This window comes from Camellia sinensis, chromosome 10 (genome assembly GCF_055761805.1).
Source record: "Camellia sinensis isolate YWXY chromosome 10, ASM5576180v1, whole genome shotgun sequence".
Classification (NCBI taxonomy): domain Eukaryota; kingdom Viridiplantae; phylum Streptophyta; class Magnoliopsida; order Ericales; family Theaceae; genus Camellia; species Camellia sinensis.
This window is the reverse complement of record NC_138970.1, coordinates 4,426,619-4,443,000: the sequence shown is the minus strand read 5'-3', so window position 1 is coordinate 4,443,000 and position 16,382 is coordinate 4,426,619. Positions and strand designations below refer to the sequence as shown.

Here is a 16,382-nt window from a genome sequence, read left to right as displayed (position 1 = left end):
TAAATATAAACTGAAAACGTAAACGTTACCAAACACACCCATAATGTTTGGTAAATAAATTGTAAAATAGCTTTTCGATGTACAAATATTATTTTTATCCTGTTAATTGTAAATTGAATTAATCTTTATTAGTTATAAATTGAATTAATTTTTATTTTTTTGTTATTCAATACTAGTTCACATTTTTCGTTAAAAAAATAAATAAATATTTCTCAATCCATTTGGGTTTTTTTCTTTTTTACAAAAAAAAATAATAATAATTTTTAAGGGTATAATCATAAATTAATATGCCGACAACAAAAGCTTATAATAAGAAATATAGAATGAACAATTTCTCAAAATCAATTTTTTTGAATTAAAATAAATTTAATCAAACAATTCAAAACAACTTTTCAAAATTAGAATATATAACGTAGCCAAAAATACCTACACCAAACACCCCGATTCTCTTTTCGTATGACCTCAGATAGGGCTGAGCAAGTAATCCGTGAAATCTGTAATCCGATTCAGTCCGGTCCAATCCGATAAGTTTGGATTGGTTTTTTGAATCCGCGGTTTAGCTCTAAATTGAAGAATTAAAAATCCGTAGTCTACGGATTGGTTTCGGATTGAATCCCACGGTTCCGGATTGGAACCAATCCGGACCGTATACAAATAGTCCATATTTTTATTATACATCCTCCCCCATAGTATATTCTCTTAATTCTATATAAAATCTAAACTCAAACCTAAAACTGTATAATATCTTCTTTTATTACTTTTGTTTGTTGGTTTTTAGTTTTAATTTGTAATGGTTTAAATACTTATAGTGAAACTAGTTTTCTTATGGTTGTTTAAATTTTAGAACAGTATGTTACTATTATAGAAAAATATATTGCTATTGTGGAACTAATATAGCGCTATGTTTATATTTTTATAAAATTAAAGTGTTATATATATATATATATATATATATATATATGTTATTTAATTATGTGAATCCGTGGTCCTAAACCGATCCAATCCGTATTTAAATGGATTGGTTCGGATTGGTTCAATGATTTAAACGGATTGAATTGGTTCCAATTTTTTAGAAACCGTAGATAACGGATTGGTCCTGATTTTATCCCAATCCGGTTCAATTTGAACCATACTCACCCCTAGCCTCAGACTTCCCAATTTAAAAAGTTATACAACTCAGGAGAAATTCTATTTGGTGGAGTTTCAGAGCTTGATTTGAATATAGTGTTTGTTTAGAATTTTTAAAAATTAATTATATACTCATTTTTTAAAACGTGGTTGAAGGTGGGAGAATTTATAGTAACCGGTCGTCTCACCAGTTGACTGGAACAATATAATATTTATTTTATTTTATTTTTTTTGCAATTGACACATGTTAATTTTTATATACTCAATAAAAAATATTTTCTGAATTTTTTAAATTTTTTTATGAGCTTTAATAGAATTTTGAGTTGTGTTTTTGGTTATGAGTTGTAAGTTTTTATATCAAATATCATATGTCACATCAAAAATTTTCCACTCAATTCAAAACTCTTTTCGAAACTCACTCACCAAATAAATTTTCTACACTCAAATCATAATTCCAAAACTCACAAACTCAAAATACAACTCTATTCTCAAATCATGTTGTTTGGGGTGTTCTAAATAAATGCACTTTTTGTCTTTTTAGACTAAAAAACTAAGGAAAAAAATATAGATGTTTGGGTTAACTTTTTGAATTTTTATGAAAAAATGTGTATTAAAAAATTGTATAAAGAAGTGTGTAGGAAAAGATTAGAAATGTGAGTTGACAGCCGTAAAATCTGTGCAATTGAATTGATGGTAAGAAATTATTGGCCAATGTTTGGGCATTGCACTGAACGGTTTTGTTTGGCCCGTGGGGGCCATCACGGGTCCCATTTTGATAATCTGAACCGTTCAATGTGTAGAACTCGTCGAGTACTATATACTTGTAAAAAATTATGTTGATCGGATATTGATAGCTATCTGATCAGATTTGTTTTTTTTTCAATCGTTAATTATAACACCATTTTTTTTTATACAAAACTGATCTAATCATGTATTTATCGATATCCGATCAACGTGATTTTTTACAGACATATAGTACTCGACGGGTTCTATGCATTTGACGGTTCAAATTATCAAAAGAGAACCCGTGATGGGCCACCACGAGCCAAACAGCAGTGTGTTCAACTGCACCCAATCTGATCAGATTTGTTCGGCCCCACGCAGCACAGAGCAATGGTTGCTTACATCACTGAGTTGTACTTGGCTTGGAAAATTAATTTTTTAATATTTTTTTTGAATAGTGATAACTTTTTAATTTTTTGAATAATTTTTTGACTTTTTGACTTTTTGGAGAGATGCCAAACTTGGTGTTAGAAAACTCTACCAAACGCAACCTATGTGTGACTGGTGTTTTCAAAAATTAATTACAAATTTATTCAAATCATAATTCCAAAATTCACAAACTTAAAATACAAGTCTATTCTCAAATCATATTTAGAAAACTCTACCAAACGCAAGATATTTTCAAAAATTAATTACACATTTATGACAAGAGAAATTATATAAAAAAATAATAAATCAATAAATTTAAAATTTAAAATCTCACAACAAAATAAAGTTTAAATTTTTTATTTTAACAATTTAAACCATCCTCTTTTGATTTGCTTTTAATGTAAATGTTTACTTATTGAAAATGAATAATTTATTCATTAAAATCAATAAAAAAAATTATATTTTAATCATTTTATGTATATCTATATTAAATTTAGTGATTAAAATATTATTTTTTTTCATTAATTTTAATTTAAAATTTTGATAAATAATTTATATTGAAAATAAATTAAAATATCATGATTTAAATTAAAAAATTAAAAAATTTATTTTATTATAAAACTCAAATCCTAATTTTCTTTTTTTTATAATTTATATTTGTAAAATTTATTATTGTTATGAAAATATTTCTCTAAAGAGGATCTCCAATGGTCTGTTATAACGGTTGCTATTGTCAAAACATGACAGCTTGGGAAGAAAGGGGGTCTCCAGTGGCATACTGTAGGAGCCATCAAATTATAGCAATGCCAAAGCTTGTGAAATCATCATCCCAACTGCAATAAACTCTCCCAGCAAAACCAACAACCAGAAAATGGATTGATTTGTAAACAATATCAACAAAATTCATAAAATAAAATAAATCCACATTGATCATAGCATCAGCAACAAGAACATCAACAACAAAATTATAGACAAAAATTCAACAAGAACAACAACAAAAAAAAATTTGAACAAATTAACAACAAACCTGATACCGAATTCGAATGAGATTCTGTGAAACCAGATCATGAGAGAATCCGAATCCACTTGTGAAAACTCTGATTTGCAATTGATTTGAATAATCTGAGGTCTGAAAGCCAGATTGGAACCCAGATTCTGAGAGAATCCCAATCCCCTTTGGCCGTTGATCGATCTAACCCAAACACAAATGTTTCTGAAGAGAGCGAAAAGAGAGAACTGAGACGAATTAGGTACTCAGCATTTTTTAATTTTAAATGTAAGTTTCTAGGGAGGGAGAGCAGAGTTTTTATTTAAGAAGGGAGCAGAGTTCTTTTGTAGGTAGAATTTATTATTATTATTATTATTATTATTATTATTATTATTATTATTATTTTAAATTTTGTATTGACATGTGAATAGTGAGTGAATTAGAAAAGTATTTTTTTTTAATTTTTTAATTTGTCTAATCATGTACAATATACATTTATAATTTTTTCAAAAAAAAATTGAAAAGACAAAAAAAAAAAGCGACAAAAAAAATCATTCAAAAAATTAAATCCAAATAATACCTTAAAAAAAAAAGACGAAAAGCTAGTTGATATTATACCAAAATGGCAGACTACGAGTGGTTGTTGTGCTGAGGTCACAACAGCCATTGTTGTGCAAGTATATGGGATCATCCTGGGACTCATTTAGATGATTCAAATAGTTCTTATTTTAGAATGCATATCATAAATACCCTATCATAAAATTTTGTATAATATTAATTTTTATAGCATCAATCACAAAATTCTAAGAATAAGACATTAAATCCGGTGGATATTTTTTGTTAGTGAAAAATCCACCATTTGTGAAATAATTTGGTAAGAATTCTTTTTATTTATTTTGAAGGACATTTTATTTTTAATTTTATCTCTTAATTTATCTGTTGACTATCTATTCAAAAAATTTCCTTATCTGTTCAAATTATTTTCCTATATGTTCAATTTTTTTCTAGCTGTTTAATTTTTTGACTATTTGTTCAATTTTTTCTCTTTATCGGTTCAAATATCTATCCAAATTTTATTATTTGTTCAATTTTTATTTTTATTTTTTCTATCTATTGAAATACCAAGCCAAACTAAATTCTATCTGTTGAAATACAAAGCCAAACCAACACTATCTGTTGCAATACCCAGCTCCGATCTGTTTAAATCTATCCTGTTATTTGTTCGAATCCTATTATCTGTTCAAAATTTAGACAAATATGGTATCTGTCAATTTTTTTTATAAAAAAATTTGTTGCTATCTGTTTCTTCTTCCAACAACAAGAAGGAAAAAAAAAAAAAAAAAAAGATAGATCATCATTAACAACAACAAACCAAATCCCAAAAAAAAAAAAATGAAAATCAACAACCACAACTTTCTGTCTTTATGAAGATGAAGATGATGAATATGATGAAGATGATACACTGCCACCATCATGAAAGCTAGCATTGTTGAAGTAGTTGTTCTTATTCAAAACTAACATTTATGTGCTGCCTCAGCATCATCAACAACTAAAATTAAAAAAAAAAAGAGAGGAGAAGAGGGAGTTCAGATCTCAGATCTACAACTACTATTAAAAGAAAAAAGAAAAAAAAAGAAAGAAAGAAAGAGAGACGGTTTGTTTCAGATCTCAAGCTTATAAACGTCTTTGTGTGTGTACAGATTAGATCTGGACAGAATGGCTGAGAATACAACTATCTAAGATTCAAAAACATGATACTGAAATTCAATCTGCTAAAATCACAGAGTTTATATATATGTACACCACAAAGCTCTCACTGGGATACTCTATATATATACATCACAAAGTTGTATATATCTTCAAAATCTCTGGTCCATGGATATATATATATATATATATATCATTTAACAAAGCTCTCCATTGAATTGAGAATATATATGTTCATTATAACCATATCTCAATCAATGTACACAAAATAAAAGGCACTTTTGCTTATGTTCATTATTACCAACACACAAATGGACTAGCATGCACATAAATTCATTCACATTTGTACCAAATCTGATGAAACAGATCTGTGTCTGCCTGTTTTGGATCGAACAAAGCCGAGAGTGAAAACCAAATCGATCCAATTGAACGGAGAGAGAGAGAGAGAGAGAGAGAGAGAGAGAGAGAGAGAGAGAGAGATTGTCACCAAATCGAGCGGTGGTCTTTGCACCCTAGATGAGATCTCCAGCGAGTAGGCGACGGAATGAAGTCGGCGCCGGAGTGCTAGATTTGATCAAAGAAGAGAAAGAAGAAGTCGCGACAGAGGTGGTTGGAGCGGCGGCGGCAGCGGAGAACGGAGATCGAGGACAACGGCAGTGGTGGCGATGGAAGGGTGGTGATGATGGAGGGACAAGAGAGAGCAGAGAGAGAATGAAATGTTTTGATTTGATTTGATTAGAGCATTTCTAATAGAGCTGTCGAAGTTATAATTTGATAAGAGTGACAAAAAAATAATCTTCAATGGCCTGCTATTCTTCTTGTCAAATATAGTAGATACTATTTCTGTTGTCAAATTTGACAAGAAGAATAACATGTGCCAAACATGACACATCATCAAAGATCAATAGATTTTTGGTTCCATATCAGTTAAAAAACAGAATGCATTCGCTAGGAAAACCTCCCAAAAATCTTTGATTTTTTTTTCCTGCAAAATTCACCATTTTTTAACACAGAATCTTCACTACCATTTGTTTATTTTTGCAAAGTTCACCAGAATTGAGAAAAAAAAAAATTTCCAAACACGTATTTGTCCACAATTTCATAATGATCATTCAAAACACAAGTTTCACAAATTCACAAATTTTACAAATTTCAGTCAAGAACAAATCAACTCAAATTTCACAAATTTATATAAATTTCTGAAACGAATTTAGAAGATAAATACCTGGATTCCAATATGATTGATGAATTTGTTTTTCATCTTAACCTTCATCGACCTCTAGGTAGGAGTGAGCAGCGGATATTCCGATCCATCCAAACCGACCAAACTGAATCAATCTGCCGCATTTTGGACGGATGTGTGATGACGAGTAGACAGTTGCAGATTGATTTTTTTCAATCTGCCTAGCTTTGGACGGATGGCGGATGACGGATTTGAGATTCCTTTGGCCGCAACCGAACCGCCAAACTGCTAGCATCCCTAATAATTTGTAAGACTTTGTGTTTTCAATTTGTTTAGATATTCTATTTATGTTTTCAATTGAAAAAAGAGTTTAGATATTCTGCTGTGTTTTCAATTTGGAAATCCTTTTATTAAATGGTATGGGTTGATATTTGGTATTTTTGTGTAAAAAATATAAGGCTTAATTTTGTCATTTTTTAAAAAAATCAAATTAAATAGTTTTTGAATAAAAAAAAAGAGAGTAATGAAATAGTTTTGATAATGCATGGTTTTCTTATATGTATTTATTATTGGTATTTGACAATTTACTTGATAATCTTTTGGTTATGTTAAGTTAGATTGTTATCCAAAAAAAATGTTGATAAGTTGTTATATTGTTCAAAATTTGTAAAAGTTTGAACTGCTAAACCGATTCACATTCATCCGCCAATCTGTTCAATTCGCATCCGTCAATTTAATAGACGGATGCAGATTGATTTTTTTCCAATCCGCCCATCCGGCGGACGAATGATGGATTAGAGTTTTTCGGCCGCAACCGAACCGCAAACACTCTTATCTTTAGGGCTTGTTCCATCAAACTTTGCGATCGGTGGTGTTCTATCGAACCCAAATAGTGGTGTTGCATTGAACTTCAAGATCGGCGATGGATGATCAGCGCTGGTGGTGGTGATGGAAATTAGAGAGAGATGAAGGACTGGTTTTGGCGATTGGCTCTGGTGGTGATGATGATTAAAATGAAGATACAAAGAAAGGAATTTCTGATGATGAAAACGGAGAGAAAGGGGGTTGCACCTCTGCTATAGATGAAGATGGAACAACACCCCCCCCCCCCCCAATCCCCAACCCCAACCACACACAGAGAAAGAAGCTTTTAACAACACTAGTTTGGATGCAAGGGAGAAAGGGGATGTCTTGGAGTGCATAAAGGGGGATGCTGTTAGAGGCTTGACCTCAATCGTTGGATTGTGGTTAGGTGAACAGTGGCGATGGTGTCTTGGAAATGAAAAAGAGTCGTTGGGCCCTTTTTTCTGGAAAAATAAAATAAAAATAAGTGGCTGGTTGTTGGTGGTTGGTGAGTGAATAATGAGTGGTTGTTGGTTGGTGGTTGTTGATGAGTGAATGATGGATGAATAATGGGTGGTTATTGGTGAATTAATGCTAGGTGAATAATGGATGGTTATTGGTGGGTAGTTGTTTGCAAGTGAATTGTGAGTGAATAATGAGTGTTGTTGGTGGGTTGTTTTTTAATTTTGTAATAGTATGTTTTTTGATGGGGTGAATTATATTTAATTTAAATTTTTTTTTATTATTTTTTATATTTGTCTAGCCAGGCAGAATGTAATTTTTTTTTTTTTAGAAAAAGTTTGAAAATGGTCACAAAAGACAACAAATAAATAATAAAAAAATTATTGCAAAACCTATATCCAAATAATATCTACAAAATTAGAGGAAAAACTGATTGAGGTTTACTAAAATGACATGTGACCATTGGAGCACTATTGCTATAGTTAGAGGGAAAGTGGAGCATCACTGGAGCAATGGCAAATGCTATTATATAATTTGCCATTGGAGATATTCTTAGTGTTTGTAAACTAATATATACATGGGTGGTGGTTTGGGCATTTTAAAATGGTTTGGTCATTTTTTCGTTCAGTAAAATAAATAAATAAAAAAATTTTAGTCATTAAATTTAATGTAAATATATATAAAATATCTAAAATATTTTTTTTTCCAGACGATTTTATTTAATAAAAATAGATAAATAGTTTAGATTGAAAATTAATTAAAAAATCAAAATTTAAATTGATAAAATTAAAAATTTAGAATTTATTTTTAATATAAGAGATTTTTTATTTTTATAATTGTTTCCATTTTTAAAAAAAAAATTAAAAAATTACTTAAAAAATGAAATTCTCCAAATAGGTCTAGATTTGTCCAGGCTAATTGAGTACATATAACGAATGTGGAGGTTGAATGGGCAGGAAGAGCAATTGGACAATAAACCCACACTTCAACACTTTTTTGGTCGGCCTTCAGGAAAATCCTGTAAGATGTGTACCATATATACCTATTATAAAGTAGTATAATTTTATTATAAAATTTTATAATATTAATTATAAAATATATAATCTCGTCATAAATTAATGTAAAAAAAATATCGTAATTAAGTCATAAATTTTTGTTATATAAATCATAAAATTTTAAATATTTTATTATATTAATTTATAGCGAAATTACATATTTTATAATTAACCTTATGAAATTATGTGATAGAGTCGAGCCAATTATGATCATATATATAGTGGGATATTTTGAGAAATGAGTTAAAAGTCATTTTTCAACTTTTAACTTACTTCATCTCTCACAAAAAAAAGTTAAAAAATCAAAAAAATTAATTAAAAAATTAATTTTTAGTCATCTACCTAGAACACCTCAGTATATATTCTTAAAGGATGTGTATATGATTTTTCCTTCCTCTAAGATACAACTGTACAAATATCTCCACGAATAGCATGAAGCATCAAGCTTAAGGTGTGTATTCACCAATTGGCAAAACTTTGTTATAAAATTTTGTAATATCAAAAATAAAATATGTAAATTCGTTAAAAATTGATTAATAAAATATTTAAAATTTTGTGATTGATGATGTGAAAGTTTGTAATTTTGTTACAAAGTTTTTTAGTATATCAATATTTGACGAAATTACATATTTTATAATTAATATTATAAAATTTTATGATAAAATACGTCAATTTCAAATAAGATACATATAGTATGCACTTTATGTCCTCGTTTGACAATTGTGTTTTTTTTTTTATTTTTTGGCTAAATTAGTTATAAAAAAGTAAAATAAGTTAAAAAGTCAATAAGTTAATGTCACATCCAAATCAAAATTATTTTATTTTTTCTTTTATAAAAATCAAAAGGAAGTATGTTAAAAACTAGTTTTTTTTTTACTTTTTTTAATATTTTTTGAAATTTTTTTTTAAAAAATAAAAAATGTGATATGATCTAAAAAAGATTAAATGTAAAAAAAAATATTTTTAACCCCTTTGTCAAAAGAGGCAAGCTTTTTAACCTGAATTAAAACAACTAAAAAATTAAAAAATCAATCCCACTTCTCAAATGAAACCTAAAAACGTGCACACTATAACATTACCACCAAATAAGTTCTCGTGCGGTGTAGGCACATCTTTGGCATAAGCTATTTTGGTTAATTCAATTACAAAAAGGTAAAATAAATTAAATAAGTCAATGAGACAAAATGTCACATCTAAATCATAATCATTTTATTTTTTTCTTTTATAGAGTTAAAAAAGACAAAAACTCATTCTAAACGATGTTTTTTAACCTCAAACTAAAATAATTAAAAAATAAAAAAAGTTAATCCACGTTCCAAACGGAGGCCAAGTGATAAGATGTCGACAATGAATAAATTACAACAAAATGAATCTCAATGCATGGGAATTTTGGTTGTGGTTGGTTTAGTTTTTAAATCAATTTTTGGATTAAAAAATTATTAGGTATTTAAAATGATCTAAATAAATATATATATATATATATATTTTTATTTATTATGAAAAAATATGTAAAAAAATAGAAAGGTGATATGACAAAAAAAAAAAGATAAATAGTAGTGCCGTTTGGTAACACTTACGTTTTCAGTTTTCTATTTATATTTACAAAAATTTTAAAAACTCAAATAAAAAGTTGTTTGGTAAAATTTTTGATTTATAAATCAGTGGTCTCAGTTTATAAATTTGGCAGAAAAATGTGTTTCCGTTTTGAGTTTTTTTTTTTTTTTTTTTATCACCCAACACTAGCCACCACTTGCCACCACCACTCACCACCCACCTACCACCACCACCCACCACCCACCTCCCACCTGTCACCCACTCGCTACCACCACCCACCCCTCGCCGCCACCACCACCACCACCACCACCACCACCATCACTCACCATCCACCCGCCACTCACCTGCCACCACCACCCACCACCCACTCGCTACCACCCTCCACCGTCACCTACCCACCCACCAACCACCACCACCACCCGCCATTCGCTACCCACTTGCCACCACCACCACCCACCACCCACCACCTGCCACCACCACCGCCACTACCACCCACTTGCTACCACCTACCACCCGCCACCGTCACCCATCCACCCACAACCCACCCGCCATCCGCCACCCACCTGCCACCACCACCCGCCACCACTACTACCACCACCCACTCGCTACCACCCGCCACCGTCACCCACCCACCCACCACCACCGCCGCCACCTACTCGCCACCACCACCCACCCGCCATCCGCCATCCACTTGCCACCACCACCAACCACCCGCCACCTACCCACCACCACCACCCACCCGCCATCCGCCATCCACTTGCCACCGCCACCCACTTGCCACCACCACCAACCACCCGCCACCACCGCCACCACCACCACCACCACCCACTCGCTACCACCCGCCATCGTCACCCACCCATCCACCACCACCACCCACCACCCACCATCACCACTTTTCACTACCGTCTTCCGCCGCCACTTGCCACCACTTGTCATTTCTTACTTTTTTTTTATATTTTAAATTTTTTTCAAACATTTTGTCAATTATCAAACGCGTTTGTAGTTTATGTTTTTCTAAAAATAAACAAAAACCAGTTTATAAAATTTTTGTAAATATAAACTAAAAACGTAAACATTACCAAACACACCAGCCTTCGTTTGGGATGTGAGTTGACTTTTTAATTTTTTGACTATTTAGCTTAGGGCTAAAATTTTTTGTTTAGGATGGACTTTTTAGTTTTCTTTTACTTTTGTAAGAGAAAAAATGAAATCTATATGGTTTGAATGTGACATTTTGTCTTATTAGTTTTTAGTCTATTTTATCTTTTTTGTGGCTATTTTAGCCCAAAAAATTTATGCCAAACATAGCCTAAAATAAGATATGTCAAATAATGCCTTAAAAACATGTTTGGTTTACAATGGGGGAAATTTTTTTTTTAAATTAATTGTTTGTTTGTTTGTTTTTTTACATCAATCAATCAATCATTTTTTACTTTTTTTGCTTGTCACTTTCATTCTACATATCAATTAATCAAATTTTTTTCTCACATTCATTTATTCAACTACAAAAAAAAAAAAAAAAAATTACAAATCATTCCACAACTATTTTCAAAATATATAACCAAACAAAATTTAAAATTTTGCAAATTCTTTACAAAAATTATCTTTTAAATTTAGGAAACAACTGAGGCCTCGAAAAGCAAAATATTCTACAAAACACATGCAAAATATTCTACTATTTTTCAAATAAAAAACATGAAAAAAAAAAAAAATACATTAATTTTTTTTTTTAGGTTTAATATTTCAGTTTGTTTGTGACTGTTTTCACTGGTGCAAACGCTATCAGGCGAAGGTGGAAAGAGAGAACGCATTGACTATACATCTCTAATTTTAGTTTTGTACATAAGGTTTAGAGTAAATTACATTTAGTACCTGCACTTTCATTAAAATTTATTTTAGTCATTTTATTTTTAATTGTAATAATTAATGAGGATTAATGTTGTCCATCCAGAAATAAATAAATTTAACTTTTATCTTGTTTTAAAGTGAAAACGAATAGGGCTAAAGTCAATAATTAGTAGTCAACCGTAGAAGCATGACCCCGAAATAATGCAGAGTAATAATAAACAAATTAAAGAATTGGTTGTACATGTTCTTCAATGTGCAAGTGGATTGACAAATTCAATTGTAGGAAAGAATAAATTTAAATAAAAGGCATTGACTTTGAAAACTGATGAGAAAGAAAGTCAGCTTTCGTGCAATTTGATTTATATAACGAAAATTGTAAAATTTTACTATGATTTTCTTTGAATTTTTCTGACATCTTGATTTCTTGCATTACTGATAGAAACACTCATATAAACTCTTTTTTGTTTTCCTTCAAATTACAGAATTTTATTTTTGTTAAATTTTAGAGACAAAAATGATTAAACACTTTTTTTTCTTCTCCAGACAATCATTTGATGATAAAATAATTCATACATATTATAAGAACTATATCTGTTAGAACTGTAGGAAAAAAAATCAAATATAGATTGAGATTGATGACAAACTATTACAAGAAAGTATATTCAATATTTATAGACTTACACAAAGTGCCAACCAACCAACCAAACTAACCTAACCTAACCTCTAGTAATCAAGCAGCCCAATTAAGAGAATATGTAAATATGGAAATACAATATTTAGAAATATTCTTCAACGTCCCCTCAAACTCAAGTAGGTAAAATCAAGTTAGAGTTTAAAAAGATCAACTAAAAAATCAAAAATAGAGATCCGCCAATACAGTCATGGAGGTAATAAACCAAGACGAGGCTACCTTAAGAAGAAAGTTTTATAGGGTAAAATTTCGATTTTTCTTACATTCCTTCCCATTTTATAAAATTTATAAGACATTTTCGCTTTACAAAGAGATTCTACACGCCTCATTGAGTTGTGATCTTGTTGGATTTCGTACATTTGATTATGACAAAAAATGGTTTGCATAATCAAATGTATAGAATCTAACAAGATCACAATTCAATGAGACCCAAAGAATCTTTTGCGATGTGACAAAGTTTTATAAATTATATAGAATGGGAAGGAACTATGCAAGAAAGTTTTACCCTATGAAACCTTCTCCTCAAGGTAGTCCCATCTGGGTTTATCACCTCCATGACTACATTGACAAATACCTAATTCTCGGATAAATAGGCCTTCCACAAATCCCCATCGAACCAGGCACCATTGTTGGGAATCACAGGCAACACGTAATCAAACAGATTGAAACATGATCAAAATCCAGAAACAAGAAGCGGCAGAGAAAAGGATATTCTCTAAGCAAGTAGTTTTCGCCATGTGAAAAAACTTGGTCTATCTGCAGAACATTGCTACTTCACCAGGTGGAGTTAGGAATGATTCTCCATGGAAGCCCTGCATGTTGCCAGTGAACTGACTGGAAAAAGAAGAAAAAAAATGCAAGAAATTTTAAAAGAACTCTGAAAATATTGTATTGAGACATTGATGTCTAACCATTACGAGAAATATATAGCTTTTATTTATAGACTCATATAGAGTGCTAACCATGCTAACTAATTCATCTTTGAATATTTTTGAATTATTTTACTCGTCTTATAATTCATCTTTGAACAAGAATAAAAAGGAACATACAAAGTTCATTGAGGTAATAATATTGTCAACCGAATACCAATTGAATCACATGAATATCAGCGAACAAAAAAAAAATAAAAATGAGCTTGACATTGCTTAATTTCAGTTACAATGCAAATCAGTGGATTTAATACTTTTTCCTGCCATTGATATTGCCGCCTCAAGCAGGGGAACTGTGATTTGGTGATGCCAAAATTTCTGCAAGTTGCTCGGCCATCTGCATCTGAAGCTGAATCTTAAACAATTCCACAAACGCCTCTTCCGACAATTGAACCTCCAATTGATCCTCACAACCACTCTGAAAATGCCCCAACTGCGTCGCCTCTACGGGCCCGGAATCCAAGCCAGCATCATCATCGTCATCCAGATACAATCCTGGCTTTACCTCATTCGTAGCACAAAATGTATGCACATGAAAATCATCACACTTAACACAACAATAACCCCATTGCTTACTCTGCAACACATTGTTACATACCTTGCAGTCATGATCACAGAATGCCTCTTTCTCTGGAATGGTGTGAACGAGGCGTAGTTCGTGTGAGTGTGACTTGTGATTCACCTTTGGAGGCAAGAAAGCACAGTGGAGATGGAGGTCAACCTCACATGTCGCACAACAGTAGGAGAAGGACTTGCCTGCGGCTCCGCAGGCGTTGCAGAGGAAGGTGCCGCTGCAGTAGGTCGGAGATGGGAGGAGGATGAGAGGGTGGGAAGGGTGAGATGGGTGTTTTATGAAGCGATTGGCATTGCCGCAGTGATCGTGGAGGAAGAAGTTGCATTGCCAGCAAGCATAGATGGAATCTGAAGTGCATGAAGTTTCGCAGCCTGAGCAATGGAATGTTTGGCCTTGATGCACTTGATAGAGGTTCAAGTTGTGATGATGGCTGAAATGCTTGTACTCCATTCTCCCTCTATCTCCCTCCTCTTTGATGTCAACTTGAACAATACATACATGTAAACACCTTTCCAAAAAAATAAAATATTCAGAAAATTGTGTAGAATTTTAAAGAGTCCACGTTATATTAAATTTAAATCTATATCATAAATATACAAATTTTATACATTTTTTCTGATACATAACCCATTCTCAAAATGGACCAAGTCAATTAAGCTGTAGCAAAGATGTGCATGTTCTTTATTTTCCAGTGGGCAATTGGAGTTAAATAGAAGTCAAAGTAATTGATGATTTATAGAGTTTGTTATAGATCATGGCCTAGTTGATAGTTAACTTTTGACCCAGAAATTGGTTGTATATATAATCTTCATGCATGTTACTGTAATAGGTTGAAAAATTCAGCTGCGGGAAAAAAAATAAAATAAAATAATTGACTTCAAAAAGTTGACTTTTAGATGCCAATAGTTAGGCGGGAAATATGCGCATTACAATTAAAAAATAAAATGATATAATTTCATACTTTTTGAGTTATAAATAAAAAAATAAAAAAAAATATCATAACTAAACACAATATAAAGTATAATTAAAGAACTCATGAGTCACAACTAAAATAATGTCATAACTAAAAAAGAAAATTGCTCACAATTAAAGAAGAAAATGACTTAACTATGGATGTATATGGTACACCCTTTTCAAAGGTATATATATTAGAATTTCCCTAGTTAGGCACATTAAAGTACAAAATAATTTCTAATTAATACGATTGTGAATTTAAAAAATCATCAACGACTAAAAAATAGCTTTATAACAGTTGAATCTATCATATCAATTGTGAATATGAGTAATGCTAACGACCCACACATTTGACCCACAAATGCACCCAAAGTGATGTGACAAGGGAATTAAGCCCTTAATCATTAGATGATGTGTAACAAATTAGAAGTTGAGAATTATTATATCATTATGGGTAGAATAGTGAGAACTTTTTGTGGGTCTCAAGCAGTGGCGGAGCTAGAAATTTAATTTAGAGGGGGCACTTACTAATTATAATAATTTTTACAAAAAAATATTTCACGTAAATTTTTTACGATTGATTTCAGAAAGCATCAAAAAAAATATATTATTTATAACTAGTGTATCATGGGCAATATCAAAAAAAAAAATATATATGGATGTAAGCCTTAAAATAAATTATATAATGATAAATTATTTTTTGATACAAAATTTGATTAAAAATTCAATATAATGGTAATATCATGTCATCATTGGTATGTAATATCACCCACTAATGGTAAATAAATGCATAAAAAGTGAACCTCACATGTCAAATGTAACTAATAATCTAATAAATTTCATATCTTTATAGTGAGATTACTTATACTTGCATATCACTAATAATGATATCGTCGTTACATTCAAAAAATTTCATAGCTAATATAGTTTATTTATAATAGTCTCTTCATTTTCAATCAAAACAACCATTATTGTTTTCATAATTTTTAAAATGTCATTGACATTTCACTCTAATAATATTTTTGTAATTTTTTATTAAATTTTTTTTTTATGTTTGCAAAAAAAAAAAAAATTCCAAAATCCAGGGGAGCACGTGGCCCCCTGGTCACATGCTGCCTCCGCCCCTGGTCTCAAGCATTTTCCTTATGAATTGTCCGCACTTGCTGTAAATTGGATTGTGAATCAGCTATAAACCGATACAAATCGTGAATTAGCCTCTATGTAACCAATTTTTTTCTAACAAATATACTCGAGTATATCACTATCGAGAGGCCAAAAAATTGTATCAGCCAATATAATATCTTCCATATTCTG

The 16,382-nt window shown here is 31.1% G+C and overlaps 1 long non-coding RNA gene across 1 annotated transcript; it reads right to left on the bottom strand.

Annotated features, from left to right (window-relative positions):
• Positions 1 to 12,514: 12,514 nt before the first annotated feature.
• Positions 12,515 to 14,781, bottom strand: LOC114323661 (uncharacterized). Its single transcript, XR_014341552.1, has 2 exons — positions 13,795 to 14,781; positions 12,515 to 13,445 (listed from the first exon to the last, which is right to left on the bottom strand). It is a non-coding gene; the product is annotated as an uncharacterized LOC114323661 (long non-coding RNA).
• Between the last annotated feature and the right edge of the window lie 1,601 nt (positions 14,782 to 16,382).